Genomic DNA, 13,256 nt, shown 5'->3' with positions numbered 1-13,256 from the left:
CAGAATTTTCCACCAACCTTCTACTTCCTATAACTCTTCCTCTCTTCCTTCCTCTTCGCGTGACGGAACTGGCAAAGTTAAAAACCAAGTTCCTAAGGAGAAGAAGGAAAAGAAGAAGAAAGAGAAAAAGAAGAAGGAGCCAAAGGCAAATAAGGGAAAACAAGTGTCGTCTGATGAAAATCCACACACAACACTGACCAGGCCTAAATCGCCATGTGTCATCTGCAAGGGAGACCACTTTCACAAATATCGTCCCTGCATCCCTCGGATACTAAGGGATTGGTCTCCCCGTTTGCACAATCCGGTGTCGTCAACCTCTGATAGCCATGTTGAAAGTACACCGTCAACTAGTGAAAGTGAATTTCCAGGATAGAAAGGGAGGGCTAGACCTCCCTGTAGACTGTGCGAAGGCAACCATGCCCTCCACCGTTGTCCCTTCTTAGACGAGGCTAAAAGAGTCTTGGAAGATCGCTCGGTTTCACCGTTATGACTTCCTCCTGGATATAAGAAACTCTTGCCAAGTCCTTCGTTAGTTGAAAATCCAGCTGGCCCACTCAAGTGGTCAACTGAAGCGTTTATCATTGAGGATAAACCGACTAAATCCATACCAGACGAAAGTCAAAAGGTCGAGGCGGCAGTTGACCCGATCTTGCCTTCAGAGGATTTATCTTCGAATGATACAGTCACTAAAGAGGATAAGGATGACACCATCCAGATTATTTTCATCAACACAGACTCCGACGAACATGGGGGCAATGCACCCATTCCTTTATCACAGGAAGTAAGTTCGTCAGAGCGATATCCGGTCGTCTATTCGGTCCCACCACCAAGCAACCTAGTTGTATCCTTCGACTGGAACCAACTAGGCAGACCCCGGTTGCCAGCCAACATACCATTCAGAATTATCGTTCAAATATACAGAATGGTAATGGCTGGCACCATCATTGATGAGGGGGCATCTGTGAGTATCCTTTCCTCTATTGCTTGGAAAGTGCTTGGTTCACCAGCGCTTTTCCTGAAATGAGAAATCTATCAGGCTTCGATAAAGGAACCAATCGACCTTTAGGGATCCTCTCCAATGTGCCTATTACATTGAAAGGGAAGACCGTTCAAATGAACGTGATGGTTGTTCAAGGACCTTTGGATTATAACATACTCCTTGGACGAGACTATATATTGCATGGGAGCCATCGTCTCCTCACTCTTTAGAGTAATGTGTTTTCCGCACGAAGGAAGAGTGGTCAAGCTCGTGGACCAGCTTTCATTTCCCGGATCACGCATCGCAAATAGTCATATACCACCCCTAAATGGTCTTTTCACGCAAGAAATGTCTCAACCCACGGTCCGTCCTCCCGATGAGCGTGAGTGATTCAGAAGCATATGACTGGAACCCAGGGGGCATGCGTCCTGGTCTGCTTCGGTAGGAAAACTTTGGGTATAGGGTAGGTTTCCGCGGGAGAATATGACTAGTCCGTACCCCGTCCGTGATTGGAAGAGGGGTTGTTCTAGAATAAGATTCTTTTGTCAAAGTTATGTGAATCGGTGGGCGTCGTCATTCACCTTTGTTTATCTCGGTAGACATCGTCGAAGAAGTGTTTTGTTTGCTGCGCAAATGAGACAATCTTTGGGTAACCTGAAAGAGGTAGGCCTTTCCTGGTAGAACAAATGTTTTATCTGCAAATTGAGAGGTAACCTTGAAATCGTACTTTATACCTGGGGGCATGCAAACCTTTTGGAGTGCAAGCAAGGGGCGGCTATTTATTTTTTAAATTTTTAGGTCCTCCCTTTAAACCTGTAGGTCTAACCCTTTAAACTCGTAGGATTAGTCGTTTCCGAACTTGCATAAAGAAAGGATTCCAGGGCAAAGCTTTATGAGGTGCAAGCCCCATAAAAAATGGCATCTTAAATGAGACATTCTTATCATATGACTGGAATCGAGCAGTTTTAGCACATAGTTCATGCTCGTTAAAAAATAAACATAAGATTGAGCAGTTTTAACACATAGTTCATGCTCGTTAAAAAATAAACATAAGATTGAGCAGTTTTAACACATAGTTCATGCTCATTAAAAAATAAACATAAGATCGAGCAAGTGTTTCAATTTGCGTTTAAGCTCGTTAAAAAATGAACTATCCTCTGGTAAATAACCACTGCGAATGTAAATTTATCAGCCATTAAAGCCTTGGTCGTGTTTGCACCGTCACCTCCACTTTTCATTGGCCGATTATTCACCTCCATTTGATTGTTTACCCATTTTGAGGAACAGCTGCGAAGAGTGATTTCACTAGCCATCCTTGTGACACTGCCGTGATTGGAAAATTCCAACCCTTACCTGGAATCAGCTGCTAACCTGTTTCATCACTCGTTCCTCAAAAGACGAGTCTTCTTTAAGCTCTTTTCATCTGACTCGTAAAATATGAAAAGATTGCCGAGTTTTGGCCTTCCAGCTCCTTAAAGCGACCGGAAGTGCTATCCCTCCTCTAAATTTTAATATTTTTGGACCTGAGGGATTATTGCACAAAAAGATCGAGCGCTTGTTTTTTTCGGCTCGTTAAAACTATCGAAAATCCATCCCTTCTGTATTGTTTTATACTTTTTCGGACTTAAGGGATTAGATGACGAAAAAGGAACTTTGGAGTTATCTTTAAGTACCTTTTCAGACTCTCTAAAATTGAAAAAGACCGAGTTATCTTTGTCGTTAGACTCGTTAAAAGCATTAATAGTGACAAACTTGTCTTTAGACGAGAACGAGTTTCACTATCGCTAGGCTCGTTAAAACATAGCGATGGGTTTGCCCGAAGGGAAAATTATAGAACAAGCATATGTTATCCTCCTCAAGCTTGACAAAAATAAAGAGGTACTGGTTAGAAATGACTGGGGAAAATTGGTAAGAAACTCAAATAACTTTTATTGGTAGCAAGTCGCTCTTGAACATGACACTTCCACTCCGTGCCTGAGTCGGGTTGGGTTATTTCATTCACCGGTCACATCACCATGGTCTCGCCAATACCATCCATCTTTGGGGTAAATGCTACCGATCCATCACACAAGTGTCGCCGATATGTTCAAGAGAAGTCATCCAGAGAAGTCAACCGTGTCCCATCCACTACCCTACATTATTCTTCATCCTTTCATGACCGCCACCCTGAACCATATATCATCAGATCATTTTCACCTCCATCAAAATCATTTGCTCCATTCCGTGTAACTGATGTGGGATACATTAAGGCCCTCCTTTGACGGATCGCTTCTTGTCGACATCAGCTCACTATCCAAGAAGTTGATCTAGGAACACCCCCTTCAGTACTTTGAAGCTTGCATGCCTCAATGGCAAGTTTCTCACTTCCGGCGACAGGTATACATCAATGACCTTCAACCGAAAGATTTTGCGTGGTGTTCGATGCCAAGTCCTTTATTCACACCACTTGAATCGTACTGCAGTACCTTGAGGGTCATTATCATTATCGGTGATTCCTCTCGCGCTTTTTAACAGTTTACATCATTGACTGGTAATCAAGCGATGTCTTTCCATGTTCGACTTCAGAACATTTCTCACATGGATCGACTTGTACTTAGAGTGAAGATCGAACGAGATTGAAGACCCCGGATCTAGTTTCATCCATCTGGGCTGTGATATATATTCAGGAAAAATAAAGACATTGACATGTACAACATTACAACAGATAATCATCCTACCAAAGGATGATGATTTCATCAAAATCATCAGTCTACCATCAGACGATTGTCTGTTCTATGTACAGAAAAATGAATTTTATAAAGCTCAGCTTGGGAATGCTCGCCTCAACTAGATCATGAAAGCAATATGAAAAATAATGTATTGTATTGTATCTTATTACAGGTCTCCTCCCAGCATTGGAAGAACTTTGGATCCTCCTAATAAAGCATTTCACCCGATAAACGGCCTCATACTTTAGGGGGAAACTGTTATAGACATTTTTGTGCCTTACAACATTGAGCATGAAATGTCCATAATCCAAGGGATCCAAAGTCCCTAAAAGAGTTGTTCCTACCCCTAAAGGAACAAGGTCAACAAAAGACAGCTTCTCCCAGAAGTTCTCCACCAAAAACCACTCAAAAACAGTCAATTCAGGATCAATTCAGGAGCTCCACTAGCTGCCTGCGTTGAAATGCAGAACCTACGCTGGCTAAGTGCACTGCAACGCAGGTGGAAGCACTACCAGGGTGCACTGAGCGGGAAATGACAAATGGCAAGCTCATTCAACGAGGTGGAAAGACCCTGGAAGCTTCCAGAATCTTCTCCAATGACACTTGCCTCAATGAATTCGACTAGTGATGAGTAAGAGGCTCTCAACCTCCAAGTGGAAGCAAGAACTGACAAAGATAAGCCACAAGTCAAAACATAAGTTGACTCATCCTCTCTGCTTACATCTATATATGGATCTCTCACCCAGAGGTTAAGGAGGCTGGAATTTTGTACTTTGCAGAGAATTGTTGTTGGTTTGAGATTGAGATTAGTACATTGGGTGATTTATGCTTTGTTGGAGGAGAGGAAGGGATTCCTTTGCTGGGAGGTAGATGCTGGATCAGGACTCACTTGGTTGTATCTCCTCTTGAACTTTATTACCATATCAATAAAGTTATTTGAGTTTCTCCTATATGCTTGTATATCAAATGATGTTTTGTTATATTTGCATATTTAGTTTATATCTGATCCTAAACTAGTTATGAATGTGAATCTATGTCTTTTGTGTAGTTTTCTTCTCTTTTGATCTTGCAGGAACTGGATGAAGCTGGACCAGTGAAAGAGCAGGCAGCGGGAAGCGAACAAAAGAGAGAGTGGTTGGATTGACAAACTAGCGGAAGACACCGGTTAGTTACATCCTTCTTTCTCTATTTACATTCCATAAAGAAGAATACTCAGATAGTTTTCCTTGTTTGTTGCTAAGGCACTATCACACCTTAGAGTGGGATAGGGGCATTCCGAATTGGATACTTTTCCCAACAACACTCTAGGATACCATAAGCCATAGTTTTGAGTCCCTTGAAGATATTTGAATATTCTCTTCACTTCCTGAAGATGAGTTTCCTTTGGATTTGCCTAAAATCTTCCAACTATTCCCACTGCATGCATGATGTCTGGTCGGGTACCTGTCAAATAAAGTAGACTTCCAATCATAGATCTGTAAGTTGGTTGATGCACTACTGCTGATTCATCATTTGCACTGAGGTTACATCCTGTGACCATGGGTGTACATACTGGTTTTGCTGCTTCCATACCATATTTCTTCAAAATATGCTTGAGATACTGGGTTTGAGACAAGAAGATCACTCCTTCATTTTGTTGGATTTGCAAACCAAGAAAATATGTCAATTCTCCAAGCAAGGACATTTCGAATTCTTTCTGCATCACCAAGGCAAAGCTTTGACTCATAGATTCTTCATTGCTTCCAAAGATAATGCCATCTACATACACAACAAGTATTAGCAATTTGTCATTTTCAATTTTTATATAAAGTTTGCTATCTGCTGATCCTTTTGAAAAACCTTGTTGATGAAGATATTTGTCCAAATGATAGTACCAAGCCCTTGAAGCTTGTTTAAGACCATAGAGAGCCTTTTTCAATCTGCATACAAGATTTGGATCATTTCCAAGAATGAAACCATCTGGCTGCTCAATGTATACTTCTTCTTCTAAGTCTCCATTCAGAAAGGCTGATTTCACGTCCATTTGAAATACTTTGAACTTTTGAAAGCTTGAGAGAGCAAGGAACATTCGGATGGCCTCAAGTCTCGCAACAGGAGCAAAAGTTTCTTCAAAATCTATTCCTTCTTGCTGCGGATACCCTTTACAAACAAGTCTGGCCTTGTTTGTAATTACTTCCCCATTTTCATTCAACTTATTTTTGAAGACCCATTTTGTCCCTATAACATTCTTATCCTTTGGTCTATGAACCAAATCCCAAGTGTTGTTCTTTTCGACCTGCTCAAGTTCTTCATCCATTGCTTTGACCCAACATTCATCTTTGCATGCCTCTTTTACATTTTGTGGTTCAGTGGATCAGAGTAATGCCAAATAGCTTGAAGCTTCTGCAATTGTTCTTCTTGTTTGCACACCTGCTTCTTTTTGCCCCAAAATCTGAGATTCTGGATGATTCTTCTGAACATACCTAGATGGAGTCTTCTCTTCTACCCTTATCTGTTCCTCTAGTGCTTCTTGAGGTTCTTCTTCTTCATCATTCTGTCTTTGAGGGTAGTCTTCATCTTCTTCGATATTTTCATGATTTACTTGCCTAGGAATGTATCCTTTTTCATCAACCACTACAACAATGTTTAGATAATCTTCAGCGAAATCACATAACCAATCTTTTGTCGACGTGTTTCGAACCAACCAGTGTGGTTCATCGTCAGGACAAGTTGAAGAACCAATCCGGCTTAGCTTGTTTAAATAGAGTGTGCAGAGACTCCAACGGCTATATTGCCAACGGCTATTTTTGACCTAATGACCCTAGTCAAACCACTAATAATCTTGTTATATTTAATTATTATTATTCTTAGAAAAAAGGTAAATATATTAAAAGAATTCATTTGTTAATTTAAATAAATGTATATGTATATCTAAAAACAAATAATATATAATTTATTATTTTTAGAAATTAGCTAAATCAGGTAACTTATATATTAAAAGAATTCATTAGTTAATTTAACTAAATGTATTCGTTTAATAATAAAGGTATATGTATATCTAAGAATGAAAATATATAATATCTATATAATCCATATTTATTATTTAATTATAATGGTCATTAAAATTAAATTATAATAATTCATATTTATTAAATAATCTATATTTATTATTATTCCAATCCTAAGGAGAGGGAAGGAAGAAACCCTAAGACCTAACAAAAGGGGAATGAGGAGGATAGGAAGATAAGGCTGGGACCCAGCAACTGCTAATCTTCCAGCCATCATCCCTATTAAGATTGTTCAGCCTTTTCTCAATCTCCAGGGCCTCTCTGAATTTGTGATGGTGAAACTGCGCAACTTTGGCAATGACTTGAGCCTCTTCTGTGCATACATGATGCATAGTCTTCCCCGCATGCTCAGCCAGGGCTGAGGACTTGGTCCTACCATGTCTTAAGTCAGCCGAATGCTCGCTAATCCATTGATTGATAGAGCGACTAGTCTCACCAATATAAGGGGTCCCACAGGAACAAGGAATGACATAGACGCCCTTCATGTCCTTAGGGTCAATAGGGTCTTTCACAGACCTGAGGGAGCCACGGATAGTGTTGAGAGGTCTAAAAGTTGCGGGCACATCGTACTTCCTCAGAATCCTCGCAATCCTATCCGTGGTCCCCTGCGGGCACTACAACAATGCTGTCAAAAATTCTTCCAAGTCTTTTATTGTAGCACTTATATGCTTTGCTGTGTGGAGAATAACCAAGAAGAATGCCTTCATCTGCTCTAGGTTCATGTTTGCCAAGTTGCTCATCAGTATTCTTAATATAGCATTTGCTCCCAAATATTTTGAAGTGTTTCACCGAAGGAGTCTCACCATACCAGAGTTCATGAGGAGTTTGAGTGATGTTCACTCGGACATTTGTTTTATTGAGAATAACAACCATAGCATATGCAGCTTCACCCCAGCAAGTTGCGGGAGTTCCGGACGCATCAAGCATAGCACGGGCCATTTTTTGGACTGTTCTGTTCATCCTTTCCACCACTCCATTTTGCTGAGGAGTTCTAGCTGTAGAGAATTCCCTTCTTATCCCATGTTCTTCACAGAAATCGAAAAAATTCATTTGAGGTAAACTCCCCACCTCTGTCGGACCTGAGGCACTTAATTTTGAAACCTGATTCATTTTCAACCAAGGCTTTGAAGGATTTGAATTTTTCGAATGATTCGTCTTTGTGCTTCAAAAGTCCTAACCAAACAAACCTGGAGAAATCTTCAATGAATAATATCAAGTATTCTTCTCCTCGAGGTGACCTCGTCCTGAAAGGACCACATACATCTATATGGACTAGTTCAAGAGGCCTGCTGGCTGATCCTTCCTTCTCCGGGAATTTGGTTCTGGTTTGCTTACCAAACTGACATGATTTGCATATAGTGTTGTCTGGAATTTTGATATCTGGAAGACCACGAACTGCCTGATATTTGCATGCCTTCCTTATTTGTGAAAAGCTTAGACGCCCCAACCTCTGGCGCCATAACCAATGTTCATCATCCTTGCTCAAATAACATTGTTGTTGTCCTTCTTCAAATATGTACAGATTATTTGGATTTCTTCTACCTTTGATCACTGTTTTCCCTGTATCAAGATCACGAACGCTACATCCATTTGATCGAAATATTACCTCGGTTCCTTGATCGCACATCTGACTGACACTTAGAAGGTTATGCTTCAAGCCATCAACATACAAAACATTTCCAGCTTTGACCTTTTCTTTTAACTGAGCTGTGCCTTTTCCTTTTATAGCTACTGGAGTATCATTTCCAAAAGAAACTTTCTTTCCCTTTTCTAAAGCAGAATATGATTCAAGCTTTTCTTTATCACCTGTCATATGCTTCGAGCATCCACTGTCGATGTACCATAGATTTTCCTGTCCCTCTGCATAAAAGGCTATCCCACATCTTTCTGATTGTGGTTCCTTTATTCTCCATGTTCTGGTTCTTGAGGCTTGTTCCTTTGTCTGTTGAAATCTGCTCCTGCATTCAGAATCTTCATGACCGAAGTTATTACAAATAGAACATTCAATTTCATTTTCAAGAGCCGAAAAGTTGTTATAGGTCCTTTTCGTAATCCCAGTCATACTTCTTTGTTTTTGAGCTTCTCTAGTCATGATTGTTTTATATGCAACACATTGAACTGCTTTGTGACCAAATTTATGGCAAGAGAAACATTGGCCATTGAAGAAACTTCCGCGGTTATCAAATCTACCACCCAAATGATTGTAATTCTTATTGTCATCCATTCTTGAAGAAAATTGAGAAGATTTTACCTGTGGCTGGTTGTAGCTTTTGTTCACCCTTAAGACAGATTGCCCCTGGTTTACCTGGTAGTCTTTGTTAGTTCTTGATGTAATTTGTCCCTGCTTTACCTGGTGATCTCCATTGTGCTTTTGCTCATTCCTTCTTGCTGCATCAAGATAACTCTTTGAGGTGGATGCTTGAGATGTTTCTCCATTATACCCCAGACCTGTCTTGTTTAACGAAGAACGTTCTACATTGATGATCTCATCCAGAGTTTCAGATCCTTTGACAAACTTAAGATTAATAGCCTTTGTTTTCTCAATTTCTTTTCTAAGGCCAAGAATTTCACCTTCTAACTTTTCGAGATATTTTTCTTTTTCATCAATTTGAAATTGTAGAGTATCAATGATCATATTATTTTCTTCTATACATGTCTTAAGTCTAGAAATCTCTTCATAAAAACTATCCACATCTATAGCATCCATGTAATCATCATCTTCAAATGCCATTAAAAGTTTATAGTCATTACCTCGTTCATCTTCATCACTATTTGATAGACCATCACTGTCTTCATGAGTGTAGTAGCTTTTCTTATTTGCATTCTGTTTCTTGTTCCATCTGGCAGGTTCCTTTCCTTTGTCAATCTTATCCTTATGAGGAAATTTGGCAGCATAATGACCTACTCTTCCACAAGCAAAACATTTAAAAGGTAGCTTACCTCTGAACCTTCCAGTACCCCGTTGAAGATTTCTGACAAAATTTGATTCTTCTTCTTCTTCTGGCACGTGACTTGATTCATAGTAGTCTCCTTTGCCTGAAGCCTTAAAAGCAGCTTCTCTCCTGTCTGATGGACCTCCTTTTCTCATTTCATAAGCAGTTAGAATTCCGTGTAGCTGAGACATAGTAAGAGTTCGTAGATTTTCCTTTTCTTCTATTGCAGACAATTTAGATTCAAACTTGGGGGACAATGATCTTAGGACTTTTTCAACCACAACAGCCTCTTTTATTTCTTCACCCAAGTTTTTCATACAATTAACAATCTCATCTACCCGAAGGAAATAGTTAGCCAAACTTTCATCATTATACATTCTGAGATTCTCATACTGAATCCTGAGGGTTTGAAGTTTTGCATGTTTTACATGTTCATATCCTTCGTATCTCAAAACAATCTTTTCCCATATTTCTTTTGCGGATTTATATTGCATAACCTTCACGAATTCAGATTGAGATAGACATCCTGGAAGAGTATTAACCGCCTTTGCATTTGTTTCATATTTCTTCTTCTCAGCTGAATCTATAGGAGTAGCTGATGGAAAAGTATACCTTGTTTCTATAATGTCCCATACTTCTGTACACAAAGATTGAAGATAGGCAGTAACTCTTACCTTCCAATATACGAAGTTTGTTCCATCAAAAATAGGTGGCCTGATTGATGCTTCCCTCTCATAGTTGCTCATGATGTTAGATCTTCCTTCAAGCGATCAAGCTTCTTCAGAAGGACCTGCTCTGATACCAATTGTTGGAAATAATACTGAGAGGGGGGGTGAATCAGTATTATCTAATTCTTTTTCAATATATTTATACTTTGAATTATTGTATGTCAGTACCATAAAATAATGAGCATGAACAAGAAAAACAGATAGTCACACCAAAGAACACCAGATATAAGGTGGAAACCCAATGTGGGTGAAAACCACCTGCTGCAATATGTCTCTATCTTCTTTCAATTAGAAATTCCTTTTACAATGATTTTGTACTGGTGCAGTCCTTTACCAGTACGCAGGCTGCAACCTGCAGAGAGCTACAACTCTCTCTTCTGGAAGGGAGTTACAACCCCCTACTTATTTTCTTTCAAGGACCACTTCTCATAAATTTTCAAACTGGATCCATGAACATCAATCAATCATCAAGTATATCTGCATCAAACAATCTCCTTTTCCCAATTAGCACTGAATCAAGTAAACACTTCTCTGACAGTTGTACCCAGAACACAGTAACAGTAACCACACACCAAATTCTGAACCCAAAATACTGCAGCAATAGATAGAGGCAACTAGATCATAATTTAAAGATATACGCTACTTCAACAACCTGAAACCTGTGTGCAGATCTATAAAGGATAATTCCTTCTTTCAAATACTCAGACACTAATTTACCCAGATTGTCAGATTCATAGATCAAAATCATACAAAGGTACTATTATTCAAGCATAAAGATTATGACCCATCAATAGAACTTATCCTTATTTATGTGCTAAGGTTCCTCCTTCATTCAGATCCAGATCTGCACCATAACCCAATCACAAATATTTCAGATCTAACACTTATTAGATATTCAATTCATTTGATGATTCTTTGCTAAATGATCTCCTCCCTCTTTTATAATCTTAGGCCTTCCAAAATACCACGGTCCAAAACCATAGGATCAAAAAATTGTTGGACTAATACCATGAACCAACCATGAAAGTGCGTGAGATCAACACTTTTGGATGCAATACCACGAACCAAAACCATAATAAACCAATACCACGAACCCAATACTTTGGATCAACACTTCTGCGAGGTACCATGGTCCAAAACCATAGGCTGAAATACCAAGGACTAACTACCATGGACCAAAGGTAAGTTCTCCAACATATACGCGCTTTTCCTTGCATGAAAGTGCGTGAACTTTTTCTCTACATGCAATACCACGGACCAAAACCATAATAAACCAATACCACGAACCCAATACTTCGTATCAACACTTCTGACGAGGTACCATGGTCCAAAACCATAGGTTCAAATACCAAGGACTAACTACCATGGACCAAAGGTAAGTTCTCCAACATATATGCGCTTTTCCTTGCATGAAAGTGCGTGAACTTTTTCTCTACATGAAATAAACTTTTCTCTGCATAAAAGTGCGTGAAATTTTCTCTACATGAAATAAACTTTTCTCTGCATAAAAGTGTGTGAACTTTTCTCTACATGAAATAAAATATTCTCTGCATATAAGTGCGTGAACTTTTCTCTACATTATAACTTATTATCTGAGAAGAGTGGGTTGCCATCAAGTACAACATATGTATCATAATGCCAACAAATTGGTCTTTTTCTATGTAAAAGAAAAGGCGGCATTTGTTCATATTTTCACATATATGCCCGCGCCCGACTCCCGATAAGAGAATTCATGCATCCCTAAGCTTTCTGAGATCGCTCCAAGGCCCAATTTTGCTTCAGATAGCCAATTTCGGCCTCGGCACAGTCAGCAACACTTTTTCCTCCTGTTTGCACCATTTTTTAAAGTTTAAAGCTAGTTTTGATTGGCCAGAGCGTCGATAGCATTCCAATGGCCATAGAGGACATTAGCAGCAGTTATTTTTGCATTAAAAGGTAGAAGGGGGCGATGGGACAGTTTAAAAAGTATCAGTCGTGAGAAAAGGCCCAGATTCAGTGCCAAAGTGTATCAGGATGCGGCAAAGAGTATCAGTCCAGTTTTTCAAAGTAGATGAAAGCAAAGCAAGCCCAACAAAGTCAACAAAGCATCATTCAACCATTAAGGCTGACCATGAAGGCTTTCAAGGCAGAGTTATTGTAGAGACATTGTTCCCAGTCATATTTTTGAAGCAGTGCTGCTTCCTTAATTGCGCAGTTATCACACAAAGGACAGCGCATGGCTCAAGGCACTCTTTCAGTCCATTTTTGAAGCTGCAGGACCCTGTGCAGCCCTAAAGAGCCATTTTGATGAGGCTGCTCCCTCATGTGCAGCTGTTTTAGATATTTTATTGCGTTTATTTCCAGCACAACTTAGTATTCGAAGCAGTTATTGCACAGATCTCTTTTGGCTCTGTTTTTATAGATATTTTGAGATATTTTCTCCTTTGGCACCTATTCAAGGGGTTTTTGTAAATATTTTCTATTTAAACAACCCTCTGTATTTATGTAAAGGGTTGGTTGGTCAATAACTTCCTCTCCAGACTTGCACTGTATTTTCTGAGAGTCTCTATAATCAAAGATCGCTGGAATGTTTGGGAGATGAACTTGCTGTTGTGTTTTAATGACTAAAGAGTGACTATGGAATCCTAACGCTTCTACATAGCCCAATAAGTGTTTCTTATCTCTGTTTACAGTTTATATGTTTTATGCCATCATTGTTTCACTATCTAAATACCAGAAAGAAAGAATAGTTCAGAGCTCACTTAGTTGTATTCTGTTCTCAATTTCTGTTATTTATCTATGTTTTCCTCTGAATTAGTCCTGAATATGAATACTGATTGGATCATATTTACACTATTTCCTTCATATATGAATGTTGTTTA

Source organism: Pinus tabuliformis, chromosome 2_2 (genome assembly GCF_031772625.1).
Source record: "Pinus tabuliformis cultivar Carrire ecotype Pingquan chromosome 2_2, CPIR1, whole genome shotgun sequence".
Lineage (NCBI taxonomy): Eukaryota > Viridiplantae > Streptophyta > Pinopsida > Pinales > Pinaceae > Pinus > Pinus tabuliformis.
This window is presented reverse-complemented; position numbering follows the sequence as displayed.